This window comes from Rana temporaria, chromosome 9, assembly GCF_905171775.1.
Source record: "Rana temporaria chromosome 9, aRanTem1.1, whole genome shotgun sequence".
NCBI classification, from domain to species: domain Eukaryota; kingdom Metazoa; phylum Chordata; class Amphibia; order Anura; family Ranidae; genus Rana; species Rana temporaria.
The window spans coordinates 101,969,108-101,984,729 of record NC_053497.1 but is presented as its reverse complement, the minus strand read 5'-3'; the positions used below and the strand labels follow the sequence as shown (position 1 = coordinate 101,984,729).

The 15,622-nt window shown below is 44.8% G+C and overlaps 1 protein-coding gene across 1 annotated transcript in view; it reads left to right on the top strand.

Moving 5' to 3' along the window:
- The first annotated feature begins 1,825 nt into the window (after window positions 1-1,825).
- NEXMIF (neurite extension and migration factor) overlaps window positions 1,826-15,622 on the top strand; it is a 419,265-nt gene continuing 405,468 nt past the window's right edge. Inside the window, exon 1 of the mRNA XM_040323988.1 lies at window positions 1,826-2,338. The gene's annotated coding sequence lies outside the window, so the exon portion shown is untranslated. The remainder of the gene's footprint in view (window positions 2,339-15,622) is intronic.

The following is a 15,622-nucleotide window of genomic DNA, read 5'->3' as shown; positions in this document are numbered from 1 at the left end:
TACAAACAGGGCGTGGGACCATTGGTGGTCGACTAGTGGTACTACATCACTCCTCAAACTTCCAAAGGGTTTAATAAGTAATAAAAAAGAGGAGAAGGGGGAGAAAAGGAAAGAGAATGGAGAAATAAATAAGAAGGGGGAAAAATACAGCGAGCCTCTCCTGAGGCACTAAGAGGTCAACCTCAAATCTGACGAGGCTGAGCCCATCAGGTATCCAGGAGTCCCAGGTTTTTTTCAAATCAGGGAAGCTTGTCCTGAAGAATGGCAGACAGGGGTTCCTATGTTGGGCTTTGAAAAATATGCTTACCCTCTAGGCTTTTGCGCCATATGCTGAAGCTGGATACACACTATACAACTTTTGTTGTTAGATTTCCTTTAGATTTACCTTCAACTATGTAGTGCAAGGGCCTGCCTGATTGCATACAAACTGTAAGGGCCAGATTCTCAAAAGAATTACGCCGGTGTATCTACAGATACACCAGCGTAATTCGAAAATCCCGCCGGCGTATCATTGTTTTGTATTCTCAAAACAAGATACGCCAGAATTAGGCTAGGATCCGACTGGTGTAAGTCAATTACACCGTCGGATCCTAAATGCAATACTACGCTGGCTGCTAGGTGGCTTTTACGTCGATTTCAGCGTTGCATATGCAAATGAGCCGAATACGCTGAATTTCCCGAATGTTTTTGCGCCGCTTCGCCGCAGTTTACGTAGTTTCCGTAAGCGTAAGGTTACCCCTGCTATATGAGAGGTAACCTGCGGGGATACGCCGGGCCATTTAGACTACGCCACCGCAAATTACGGAGCAAGTGCTTGGAGAATACGGCACTTGCTCCAGTAAGTTGCGGCGGCGTAGTGTTAATGGCATACGCTACGCCCCGCTCGTAGATACTCTGATCTACGAGAATCTGGCCCTAAGTGTTTAGGTTTGACCTCGTATTATATGGTTTTGGTAAATCTAAAGGAAAAAATGTACAGAAAATGTTGTAGTGTGTATCCAGCTTAAGGCGCATGTGATCTTTTCTTTTCTGATGTATGCAGAAAATATCGAAGGAATTGAAACAAAAAAAAAATTAAAAATGTATGGGGATACATTCTCCCCTGTACTGCGACTCAGCACATAAATCCACCACATACCAATACAGTTCCAATCACACAATAAATAACATCCCCCTCAGCGGTATGATGCTTAAGGTGTGATGCGGAGCAAAGTTCCCTGTGAATCAGTCACCGGGAGGATCAGGGTTGCCAACCGCCAGTAAATTTACTGACAGTTTGTAAAAATCTGTGATTTTTTTTTACAACTGACAGTAAATACAGGGGCTGATAATTTCATGCTGTGTTCACTTTTTAAGTGTAAATCAAGTAAATTTCTTTGTTTTAGATATTGTCAGTGTTTCCATATCTTTATACTGTTCAAATATTCACTGTGTTCGTTTTCAATAGGAGTTCAGTCATTTCGCCAGTAAATTGTTCATGTTTTGTCAGTAAAAAATTCTGTGGGAGGTTGGCAACCCTGGGGAGGATACACCTGCAGTGAATTGCCTGAGGTAAGTGCTGGAGATGATATGGTAAGGTGTCCCGGAAACATTGTATTAGCACAGAACAGAGTGTGAGGTGATGTTTGTACATATAAATGCCAATGCTGGGCTTATCATGGAGTGTGGAGCTCGCCTCAGCCAGTACAAGGGTTAACCATGTGCTGCTTTATTCCTCCATCCATCCCCATCTCCCGGCCCCGCCCCCTCTCCTCCGCTCCCTCATTATGGTCCTTTCTGCTCGTGCACCTGCTGCAGCCCCTTCTACTCGGCGCGCTCCCCGCTCCCCGGGTGCGCGCCCTTTATGACAGGTCGCCGCGCGGTCCCGCTTCCTTCCCGGAGCCCTTATAGTAGAGAACAGAAGGAAAGGGAACAATGGCAGCAGCGGCGGGCGCTGTGTGAGGATGGAAAGCGGAGGACACGTCTAGTGCAGGAATAGCGGAGCGCTCCCGGTCGGCCCGGTCCCCCTCCTCCTCCTTGAGGGAGATGCAGAGAGCAGGGTGATGCACAAAGGGCTGTGCGCGCTGGGGAGGATGCAGCATCCTGCAGGAGGAGCAGAGACAGGGAGGAGCATCCACCTGCTGCAACCGGGGCTCCCGAGCCAGCGCTCTGCTCCTCACTAAGTGCTGCAGAGGGGTGGGGGGGACAGTCACTCAGCCAGCAGGGGCCCCCAGCGAGGGAAGGAGGACACTAAGGGCTCCAGCAGCAGCAGCAGCAGCAGCACAGGACATCCATCCACCATACATGAGAGCAAAGAGGGGGACACCCTGCACCCCAGCCATGTCACATTGCCTTCTAGGTAAGTGCCTGCTTTGGATACCATTTTAGGGTGTGTGGGGTGAGAGCTATCTACCATCCAAGCCTGCCCAGGCCTCTCCTCCTCCATGCCCCCCCCCCCCCAGCTCCAGGCATGGGGAACATGGCCAGGCCCACGTTGGCTTCCTCCGATCATTTATAGATGAGATGTGTGGCTTTGGGAGGCTTCCATGGGTGAATACATTGTACATGTCAATGGGTTGCACTTGTTTGGCGTTTGTAGAATCAGGGCATAGTAAGATGTCAATGTATCAGGCACCATGCACCTCCTATCCTGAGAACCAATCACCAGGGCCACCTATTTCCCAAAAAGCCTCCGCCGCCGCCACCGCCAACCGTGTATCATCTACGCCGAGGTGTTAACATATGCTCCAGCTTGACATTCACTTCATCCACATGACATTCCCCTTCCACTTTCCTAGGAGGTGGACACGGCTCTTCGCACCCAATGTCTCAAACAGCGGTCTCTTCTATGGAGTAGATTTCTAATAAGAGAAGCTCCATGTAGCTGTGCCTGGGTACCGGCCGGGGCTGTCATCTCTCTCATCCAGGGTCCTCTTAGGATGGGGATGAAGAGTTTAGTTGTGTATCATTTACCTCCGATGGTCCACAGCACAAACTCCTAACTGTCCGTCATCATCTATGTGTAAATGAAAGGTTTGCATCTACATGGGTCAGAAATAAACAATTATGTAATTATCTAACATTTCCCTTTCACCCCCCAATGAGTGCGCAAAGCAAATGCCATTTTAATGAGCAAATGAACCCGGCGTATATATATAACGATGACATAGAAATTATCTTTATTTAAAAGTCAGTTTTCTGACATAATTACTATTTTGTCTAATTACTGTTGTGTCTGAAATACTTTGGAGTATGTGGATTCCTGGAGGCTTGGGAATAAATTCTCCATAATGTCGCTAATTATGTCAGCGTCTATTAAATTATTCTTACTAATGTAATATTAAGCGATTTTATCATTTATGTATAAAGAGGCAGACATTTGCAGTGCTGCTATGGTTATTGGAAAGATTATATAATGATAAATGAACAATATATTTAGTGGGAAGTGATAAAATCTGGTAATGCTTGGTTTGAGGGCCCATTGGGAGGTCAGAGGGCAGCAGAAATGCCCGTAAGGTCCACAGCTGGCCCATGAGACTCTACATTACAATGGCTGTAAATGTGTGTATGAAATAATTGTGTATTTATTGTAGGAAGGTACATAGTAGAGGCCTTGTGTGCACATGAAATGCTTTGTGATGGAGTAGTGTGAGATCCTCCGATTGCCGTTGTGTGCATAGTATGATGCTGTTAGCGCTTGTGACATCTTAGCAGTAATGTGTGGTATACAAGTGGATTTTGTCTTTGCCACAGGCCATTACTGTTCCCTCGACTTCCTTCCACGTTCTGCCTTGCAATGTATCCCCTTGTACACTCTGCGTACAGTTTGTAGGAAATCGTTTCTATGGACTTGGCACAACCATGCAGTGATTTACCGTGCACACATATAATGCCAACCTAGAAACACGGCTAGCTATCATTTACATATTAACAAGGTTGCTGGCAAATAGTCCGCTGTGTGAATGACTTTTGGAATGGATACCGGAGAGGAAATTTGGTTGCTAATACAATTAACCATCTGTGTCGGGAGTAACGGAAATCTCCAGTGGGAACATTCAGTTGCAAGCTCGGATTCCTAATGTCTATACGTAAATAGGTTGAACCCCTTATTGCTGTATAATTTAGGCTTGGAAAGTTGTATTGTCCATCATGAAAGATCACCATGACATAGAAATTACATCAGTCACCTTAGTGTGATGAAAACTAGAGCCAAGACGTAAAGGGTCATTCTGCCCAAACGCAGAGGTGGTATTGGCCACCTTGTCTGGCTTCCTAAATCTCTTGGGTCCTCCAGTGGTGACATCTGCCTACCACAATTCTTGCCCATTTTGGAGTATTACTCTTGATGCAATGGTCTTTCCACTCTTCCCTTTGTTTTCATTATATAAAATTCAATAGGAAAATGGGGGAGGGGAACACCTTGTCATTGCCATAGCAGGTGTTCGGATGTGGCATCTCAGTGTCAGGATCCTAAGGCCTCATGCACACTGGAAATTTTAGTAGCTGCTCCTAGGGGAGTTTGGCATTTTTTTGTCCTGCCTCTAAACTCCCCTGCATGTTAGTCTATGTATCCTTGCACACATAGACCTTTAGCAGCGTTTAGTGGCAGGGGCTTTTAGAGGCAGATAAAAAAAACAAAAAAAAAACACAGTGCATCCAGAAGTGGCAACATTTTGCCATAAAAAATGTTTGGTGCTTGTAAACGCGTTTTAACGTGTCTAAACTCATGGTAACACATCACATGCATTTTGAGTCACATCCGATTCCCATAACATGTGCACCAGACCGGCATTCAATAGAGCCAGTTCACATACACTATGGGCCAAATCCTCAAAGACGCCGCGCAACGTAACTTTTCAGAGTTAAGTTACACTGCCGCAAATCTCCCAAGTTAGGTGCCGATCCACAAAGCACTTACCTGGAAATTTGCGGCGCTGTAACTTAACTCCGTCCGGCGCAAGGCGTTCCTAATACAAATGGGCGATTCCCCGTAACTTACCCGACGTGCATTGCGCTAACTGACGTCGCTCCGACGTCATTTGCTTAGACGTTAACGTAAATGGCGTCCAGCGCCATTCACGAACGTCTTACGCAAACGACGAAGAATTTCAAATTCGACGCGGGAACGACGGCCATACTTAACATGGCTTAAGAGAGCTAGGGCTGAGCCCTAGTTTTACGCGGCGGAACTCGACGTAAACGACGTAGAATTAGCGCGACGGGCCCGTCGGAACGTTCGTCGATCGCCGTAAGTGTTCATTTGCATATTCGCGGCCGGCCTAGAATTGCATCCTTAAGATCCGACAGTGTAATTCAATTACACATGCCGGATCTTCTCCCTAACTATGGAAAACTGATTCTGTGGATCAGTTCCATAGTTAGGACCAGGGATACGACGGAGTAACAGCAGTTACGCCGTCGTATCCCTTTTGTGGATTTGGCCCTATATTACCAAAAGTATTGGGACACCTAGCTTTACACGCACATGAATTTTAATGGCATACCAGTCTTAGTCCATAGGGTTCAATATTGAGTTGGCCCACCCTTTGCATCTATAACAGCTTCAACTCTTCTGGGAAGGCTGTCCATAAGATTTAGGAGTGTGTCTATGGGAATGTTTAACCATTCTTCCCGGAGCACATTTGTGAGGTCAGGCACTGATGTGGACGAAAAGGCCTGGCTTGCAGTCTCCACTCTAATTCATCTCAAAGGTGTTCTATTGGGTTGAGGACAGGACTTTGTGCAGGCCAGTCAAGCTCCTCCACCCCAAACACGCTCATCCATGTCTTTATGGACCTTGCTTTGTGCACTGGAGCAGGAAGGGGGCATCCCCAAACTGTTCCCACAAAGTTAGGAGCATTAATTTGTGCAAAATGTCTTGGTATGCTGATGCCTTAAGAGTTACCTTCACTGGAACTAAGGGGTCAAGCCCAAACCCTGAAAAACAACCCCACACCATAATCCCCCCCTACACCAAATGATTTGGACCAGTCCACAAAGCAAGGTTCATAAAGACATGGATGAGGGAGGTTTGGGGGGGAGGACCTTGACTGACCTGCACAGAGTCCTGACCTCAACCCTTTAGAACACCTTTGGGATAAATTGGAGCAGAGACTGCGAGCCAGGCCTTCTCGTCCACATCAGTGCCTGACCTCATAAATATGCTTCTGGAAGAATGGTCAAACATTCCCATAGACACTCCTAAACCTTGTGGACAGCCTTCCCAGAAAAGTTGAAGCTGTTATAGCTGCAAAGGGTGGGCCAACTCAATATTTAACCCTACAGACTAAGTTTAGGATGCTATTAAAGTTCATGTGCGTGTTAAGGCAGGTGTCCCAATACTCTTGGTAATATAGTGTATGTGCCGGCTGGTTGCGGTGTGAATTTTAAAAGGGCCCTGTGCATTTTTCATTCCGGTTCAGGTGCAATTTCAGTGTGAAAATCGTACCTGAACCAGTGAATGGAAACCGCACTGGACTCTGCAGAGAAAGCAGTTCCTCATATACAGTATGTGAACAGAGCCTTAGCCTAGCATACATTTAATTCTTTTCATTGGCTTACTATTTTGGCCAATGAAATTAAATAATGCCCAAGCGCTTGACGGCTGTAAACACTTCTTAACACTACACACTTTTACAAGCGTCAGATGTTTTTTTCCACCAAAACGCTGCTGCCAAAAGGAAAGGCTTGCAAGGAGAGTTTACAAAAGTCCAGTGTGCATGAGTCCTAGAGTGATATAAAAACTCAATTATTCTTTTGTTTGTTTGTTTACTTTTAACTTTGCAACATCTACCTAAAACTGAAATTACAGAAGTATCTGCTTTGTTAGGAGCTCTTGATTGAAGTAGACCATAAAAAATAAAAAACACACACATGCATGTGAGACTGAATTTCTAAGGGCTCTTTCACACGGGGCGGATCAGTGATGATCCGCCCCTGTGAACCTCTGCTTGCTCAGCGGGGAACGCTCCGCTGAGCAGACGAATGACAAGGCGGTCCCTGCACACTGTGCAGGGACCGCCCTGTCTTTTCTCCGCTCTCCTCTATGGGGGGGATCGGATGAAGACGGACCGTCTGTCCGTGTTCATTTCCTCCGTCTGCAGAATTGGAGGATTGCGGAACCGGGTGAGATCGGGTGTCAGCGGATGAACATCCGCTGACACCCGATCTCACCTGGTTCCGCAATCTCATAGGGACCAATGTATGTCCCCTTTTCATCCGTACACAGTTGGATGAAAAAGCGGACATGCGGTCCGTCCGTGTGAAAGAGCCCTAAGGGCGTAGTTTTTAGCTGAGCTGTGTTATTGTTAAATGATCAATCACATTTATACAGTATATATTTATTGACCATGGAATGCATCTACTTATGTACATTGCATGTACATTGCATGTAAAATACTCTCAGGCCCCGTACACACGACCAGTTTCCTCGGCAGAATTTAGCTTCCGACCGAGTTTCTGGCTGAATTCTGCCGAGAAACCCGGCCGTGTGTACACTTTCGGCCGAGGAAGCCGACGAGGAGCTCGACGAGGAAATAGAGAACATGTTCTCTATTTCCTCGTTGTTCTATGGGAGCTCTCGGCCCGCCGAGCTCCTCGGCGGCTTCAGGGCTGAACTGGCCGAGGAACTCGATGTGTTTGGCACGTCGAGTTCCTCGACCGTGTGTACGGGGCCTTACTATTTACTCTTACTCTTTACTATTCAATCCATTGAACAATGTTGCAATGTCCTTTTTAATGTGCCATTAAAAGAAGTATATCCGGGGTACACAAAGCTGTAAAAAATAACATTGTCATCTTAAGGCCTCTTGCACACATAAGTAAAAAACATAATGTTTTTTACTGATGCATTGTAGTTTTGGAACCATACACACAGAGTATAGAGGCATGAAATAAAAATAGAAAATTTGACGCTGGAGTGCAAAAATGTACGCGCATACGCGTGTTTATGCGCCTATGCGAGTGTTTATATATTGCAATACTGGCAGTGAAGGAGAATTTTTCACTTATGTACGCTTACGCACCTTTATGCTCTCTTACACAAGGTCTTTATGAAACATTTTAATGTAGGATCTTTTTGTCATGACCACAAACCAGAGAAGCACATAAAAGTCTCCAGATTAGAAGCTCTTAACCAAAATGAATGATAAATAAAACCATAAGCCCAAATTGTCAACAAAAAGTAAGGAGTCAGTTTATTTTAAGCAATAAATAAAAGCAGCTCACATGAAAACCAAGTGTTCCAGGTCAACAAGGTTCACAGGCAGATGGACTAGATCAAATGAGTATTATGGAGCAACTTCCAATGTGGTCCTACTCCTTTCACTTGGGAATTGTTCAGTGCGCCTTGTTTTTTGTATTGTTTACAGGGAAGTGCATGCCCATGCTCTGGGATGGTGGCCCAGATCATGATCAGCAGTCTGCCCAACCCAGAGCATCAGAGTACATGGAGCTGGTACTGGCAGCAGAGAGATCAGGTGACCGTGGAGGGAGCAGAAGCCGCATAAGCTTATACTGCCTCTGTAGCTTCAGCTCTTGTCCCAGGCGGAGTGATACCAAATGCACTTCACCTGGGACCCTTCTAGTAGCCTGGAGAGCGATGCCAACAGTAGCTGGAGGAGGAAGAGGTCAGTGTATTAAACATCTCATATACCACTTTTGCAATGGACATATTAGCACATATTAGGCTGCTTTCACACTGATACATAGGTGTAGTGCAGTGCACCTGCAGGTTAGCTGCACTGAGCCCTAGTCTTCTATTATAGCCTGAGGGTTTGCTGTGCTTTTATAAAGTGCACCACACTCGCAAGATGTAATAGATGCCTATAGCAAAGTGCAGCTAACCCGCAGGATCACTGCACTGCACCTGCAATGATGTTAAACTGTTAAGCTGTTAGTGCATCAGTGTGAAAGCAGCCTTGTAGGGGTATCAGGACAGTAAAGCCTCGTACACACAATAGGTTAACCAGAGGACAACGGTCTGAAGGACCGTTGTCATAGGTTAACCTATGAAGCTGACTGATGGTCCGTCGTGCCTACACACCACCAGTTAAAAAAACTTTTGTGTTAGAACGCGGTGACGTAAAACACAACGACGTGCTGAAAAAAACGAAGTTCAATGCTTCCAAGCATGCGTCGACTTGATTCTGAGCATGCATGGATTTTTAATCGATGGTTGTGCGTACTAACGATCTGTTTTGACCTATCAGTTACCAATCCATCGGTTAAATTTTAAAGCAAGTTGGCTTTTTTTTAACCGAAGGTTAAATAACCTATGGGGCCTACACACGATCGGTTTTGACCGATGAAAACGGTCCATCAGACCATTGTCCTCTGGTTAACCTATCGTGTGTACGAGGCCTAAGAGCTTTTTTACATTTGCTGGGTTGGTAAATACCCATAATTCCATGTGGCCTGCGACAGGTTGCCAAATCACTTCAGTGGCCCTTGCTCTTCAAAAGGTTGATTTTGTCAAAACTGCAAAGAAATCATTTCATGTGAGTGTGATAATGACCACCATTTCACACCATCTTCATTGCACAATTAGAATCTAGGTGGCTGCTGTTGATACTGAAACCGACACTTCAACTGTACTAACAGAAGCCAGTATGATTTATCTATTTATTTGATTGCCTGTATACTTGTGTATGCCATACATATTGTATGCATGTTTTTTAGTATGTTATAGGCAACAAGAATTCTGTGTTAACTATAGATGCCAACCCATAAGTAACACTATGCTTTATTTATAGGTTACTCTCACCTTACACAATGTTTGCAGACATAGTGAGGTGTCAGAGATTTGCCACACCAGCAAACGTGTGTTGCCATTTGGTTTGGAGGCAGAGTTGATTGGTGTTCCACCTGGAGAAAACCTTAGACAAGTATTGCGGATAGGCAGACAGAGAGAGAGCCAAAGGTAATATTTTCTATGCTAGAAAAACAAGTGAAACTTAGTACACAACGAAAACACTATAGTCTCATTTCACAAAGCTTTACGTGGAACTAAAGTTAAACAATACAAATTGTGAGCAGGCCCGCTTTTTTTTGTAGAAGAGACATATTACAGCTCTTCTCCAGTAAAACAAACTTACCTGCTTGTTCTAAATCTTCTATAGAATTACACTGAGCTGCCCATGCACAAAGTACTTTTCTCATCATGCCTTGTTACTGGAATAGCTGAACTCCTATGTGTTATGTCATTCTTCGCTGGCCAATCAAGACGAATGAAAACCCTGGACCTGAAAAGGTTGGAGAGAAGATGTCGGTGCCAGCGAGGGAGCTCTCAGACATCACACCACTGGAGTGGTGGCCATAGATGGATTGAAATTCAGCTGGTTCAGCAGCTGAATTTTGATCTTTATGCAGCTGTACCTATTCATCAGAAGTCCATCATTAGATTGGCTTCTGTCAAATGGGAGTGTTGGAAAACTTTTGTTGATCAGTGGCTGCAGCTGCTGATCAGTGTGTTCTGACAGAGGAGAGTTCCACAGTCAGCATACAATCTCCTGGCAGGTGGGATACCTCCATCCACCTTGCGTGTGTGGATGGAGGAACCTATTTATTATTTTTTCTTTAACCTCCTTGGACCCCTTTCACATTGAGGAGTTTTTAAGGCGGTACGGCGCTAAAAATAGCACTGCTATCCCGCCTGAAAAACTCCTTCACTGCAGACTCAATGTGAAAGCCCGCGCTGGCGGGAGACAAAAAATATCTTCTGTTAGCAGCATCTTTGGAGCGGTGAGAGGAGCGGAATGTATACCGCTCCTTCCCATTGAAAACAATGGGAAACCGCGGCAATACCGCCCGCAATGCGCCTCTGGCGCATTGCGGGCGGTATTAACCCTTTATCGGCCGCTAGCGGGGGTTAATACCGCACGACTAGCGGCTGATTCCTGCGGCAATCCCGGCGGTATAGCGCCGCTATTTTTAGCGGCGTTATACCGCCACCGCGGCTCCCGCCCCAGTCTGAAAGGGGTATTCCAGAGCCTGGCTCGGGGTGAATTTTTTCATACCAAAAGCGGTATCCCCGAGCCAGACTCAGGATCGCATTGCAGGATACAGGGAGAGTTACTTACCTTGTCCCTGGATCCTGCGATGTGTCCCCGCTGTGTGTGCGGGTTCCTCCGCTGTGTCTTCTTGCTCGATTCACAGTGCTGAGTGCCAAGCTCCGTTCCCTGCGACGTTACGACGAACAGGGACGGAGTTCGGCGCCAAATTCAAAAAGTGAAACACAATACACATACAGTATACTGTAATCTTACAGATTACAGTACTGTATAAAATAATTACACATCCCCTTTGTCCCTAGTGGTCTGTCCAGTGTCCTGTATGCACTTTTATATTATAAAAACTGTTCTTTCTGCCTGGAAACTTGAGATTGTCCATAGCAACCAAAAAGTGTCCCCTTATGTCAAAAGTGCTTTTAGACCAGCTAGAAAACAGCGATAATAAATTGGAATCACTTGCAGAATTGAGCGACAGCGACTTGTGGGGAAATTCGTCATCAAACAATAAAAATAATGACAGCGACAATTCTGCAACTGAGCAAATTTCAGTGTTTTTGATTTGATTACATTATTAAATCATTTTTATTATAATTACATTATTATTTGTTATAATCATTTATAGTTATTTATTAATTTATTATAATTTATGATTTTGTGTTTCAAACTTTATCATACCCGGGATGTCTACTAGACTCTTGTTTGGACAGATTGAAGTGATTTATTCCTAAGAATTGCAGGCCTACAATATAAAACGCCAAATTTCCATGCAAAATAATTGTACTGCTTTTAGCACCTAAAACCAAAAGGAATCATACCGCCAGGGAGGTTAAGGAAAACATGAATCGTCTATGGCTAACCTCAAGCCGATCTACCCCCTCAATTTTATGTTGCCTCCTCTCCACCCTTCCTCCCCTCCGCTGTGCAAATAGCGCTTTTTTTTTTAATTCACCTTTTTTGTTTAAATAAACAAGCTCTGGCCCACCCCTCATGCATGTCACTTGTCTATGTGAATGGCATGCACTTTGCCTGCTGTGCCTCCTGGGATAAGTATGTCACATATTCCAGGAAGTAAGTCCTTCATTGAGAAAGGAGGAGGGGAGTGGGCCTAGTGGCTTATTATCAGGAGAGCTACCCGCTGAACGAGGGAAGAGCCGTAGCCTCCTGATGACATCACGCAAGAAGATGGCGGCGGGGTACCCGAGAGGGGGCAGGAGAGAAGAGGATCTCAGCAGGACAATGCTGGATCTGCTGCACCTTACTGAGAATGCACCCTGAGCTGTCTATGCACCAAGATCCTCTTGGACTTTCTTGAGTAGTAAGCAGTGGTAGATTGATGTGCTGCCTGATAATACTCTGCTGAGCCACTGACATGGGACAAGTAGAACTTCTCTTCTTGTTTCTCACTCAGGTAGCCACTGGCACCAGTGATCATGTTAACAGTGTGTAAGGGGGACACTTAGCCTATTAACCACCAATCAAAGGAGTATTCTTCTCACTGACCTACAAAGTATGGGGGAACCACACTGATCACCAGTGAACCATGACATGATTATTATGGACCATCAATATGGTGTGGCTATTGTACTGAGAGCTGTAGATATAACCATTATTAACAGAGGTTTCCAGAGACCTGAAAACTATTTCAAGGGTTCCTACATGGTAAAAAGATTGAAAAGGCTCATCTAAGCTAAACATATTGTTTAAGTATGCTGTTGCACTGGGCTGTTTTGGTAAAGCTAAAGGAAATTGTCAAGTCAGGTTGTAACCTTTCTGTGCATTTTTAGATTATGTAAAGTTGAAATCTAGGCAAATATAAAATCCTCTGCACAACACAAGTGGGAAAGGACAGGGTGCCACCTTGATTGCGCCAGACCATATTACCCTGGATAGTGCTTTCAGTCAAACAATGGAAGTCTGGTGGCAGGAGTCAATGCAGTGAACATCAAAGTTATTGAGGTGTCTGGATCATAGGACTGAGTGAACAGAATTATGAATCTTGGGGGAGAACAGACAATTTACATACAGTATTAGTGTTTTAACTGTGTGTTTAGCTGTCTGTCTGAAACTTGCTTTAGTACCCTAGCAGGCCGATGTTCACAATAATACTTGTTCTATATAAAAGAGTAGAAGGCTGTTTCCGAAACTGTATTATTTTCCAAACAATTACCACTGTCTGATATCTATAGGCACATTAGCTCATTGGGTGTATATAAAGAAAAATATCATGGTGGTAACCTTTTCAGTGTCTGTTGTTTGGACCTTGAATGTTTTGGTCAACAACATCCTAACGTTAAATGATTTTGAAGCAGATTTTGCTTTACTTTTGTTTAGGACCATTATAGAAGGCATGACAGCCTCCAAAGCACAGTTTGACATTGTTAATGGAGTCTGGCAGCTAAGTATTCCCCAAAGTCGTGTTTTAGTTAACTGTAGTGAGTGTCCTTGGAACAATAGTAAAGGCATGCAGAGTGAGCTGCGATACACCGCTACTGTGTGTGCTCTTATTAGTAAGATGTGTATGCAGGGCTTCTGTTAGAAATCATAGAGCCCCATACAGCCTACCTGACAGACCCCCCTGAAAATATCAAATGATATTTTTGCTAAAATGCCATGGTCACGATGCTACGCTTTGCAGCTATGGCAGAAATGATGCCCTCATTACCGCTGCCTCCTGACACTTGTTTATTTATTTTTTTACTTTTTTGCTTATAATACGAGACTGGGCTGCAACTGTGAGCCAAGTATTTGGCTTGTAGTTGCCAAGCGGCCCCATTGAACTGAATGGGGAGTTTGATTGGTGGTGCTGCCTGTCAAACTCTGCAGCCATGGTGCAGCTGTGAACTAAAGCATCACAGCCAGGGCATGTATACAGCCCTACCTAACTGTATTGTTAGGATTCGGCTCAGCCACTTTTGTGAAAGAGCCCTTAGTTTGTTGTTTCCTGAATGTGTGACAAAGTGCATAGGAAATGCACATTGTGCAGTGCATTTCAGAAATGCATTGCAAACATGCATAATGCTTGTGGTGCCATTAATTGTTAACGGCACCCCAAATGCAGTGAGCAGACCTGCATTTTGTTGTGTAGCAAACTTGCAAAGGTGCACACCTGAAAGTGTTCTAGAGCTTCTATGGTGCATTTTCCGCACGTATACGAGTCTATTAAAGTTTCCAAGTTAATGGCCTGCCTTATGTGTGAGAAACAATAAAAAAAAAAAAAAATTGCAAGCAGGAATTTACATTCCCGCTACCTGAAGTGTAAATGGGGCCTTAGGGGTGGTATATAGAAATGGTTGGCAGAGATGTCCGTCAGCTGGAGGTATTGGTGTATTCATTTGCCCCTCACTCCAGCACTGCAGTGGCAGCACCCCCTCCCTAAATCCTGAAATTTCTGCAGCATCACCCCCCCCCCACTCAAAAAAAAGGCATTATTGCATTCAAGCCCTGCAGTCAGCACTGGAGTTTACAGTACACAAAGCACAGTGTGGAGGGAACAGAGCAGGCAGAGAACTTCTTCAATCCTTGATCTTTTATCCTGGCAAGAGATAATACTGCTGATGGGGGACCCTGCTGCAAAATCAGGACAGTTTACAAGTTTGTAGAACTGATCCCCCTGAGCCGGAGGGAGAAAGTCGCCAGCGCTGCAGGGGGATCCACAAGAGTCACAAGGTAGTACAGCCATCCCCCTTTTGATCTGATGGGGCGTCTGAACCAAGCTGTGGGCTTGGTACAGACGTGTTGGCTGTATTGCGGTACATGAGCCCTCACTCGGTCTAGCCTTGTGCCTGTCTGTAGTGGCTCTCCCTGCTGTCAGAGGGTTTGCTGTCAGTCAAATCCTGTGACGAGGGAGCTAGGGGGGCATGGCAGAGCCATGCTGTCTGTGTCTGTAGACACAGGCAGAGCGGCTCGGGATTGAGCATGCAGGTGAATCACCATAGAAAGTGGCTTCCTATGGTGTCACACCGAGAAGAGGAAGAGCCAGAGGCACCTATGGGGAACCAGAAAAGAGGTGGATCGGGGGCACAAGGTGCATTCTCTCCCTAAACACCAATATAAATGTATTTTTAGTAAAAGTGTACTTACCATCTACAAAGGTGTACCTGTCAGATAAGGGAAAGGAGGTAGTGGTTTGGCTGCAGGATTTAGGACATGGCTGGATTGGAATTTCAGCTCATCATACTGTATGTGATAATTGTTCGGGTAATACAATAGCTGGCAATTCAGATTCCTCCATCCATGCTATTTAGTGTGGATTAAGAAATCCATTGATTTTCAAACGGGCTGAACGACAGAAATTTAAATGTGCATGGCTAGCTTTAGCTTCAAAGTGGTTTAGATCAGGCTTAGTCAAACCAAAGTCAAGTGAAAACACAGAAGAGAATTTCTAGTTAAAAAAAGGTAATAGCAGACACCTCCTAGCCTTAGATGGCGTTTTTTTAAATATACAATGTCTGGCAGATGTTATTTTTGTTGACAGCACAAGAGCACTTGCTTGTATGTTAAAACTCTGAATATAGGTGAAAAAGGTATTTATGCTTGTTTTACTGCGGCACCCTATATTCGCATATTTACCTATAGTATAACGATGACAAGTTTAAATAACATATTCGAAAACCCTTTATATGATTTTTGATGAA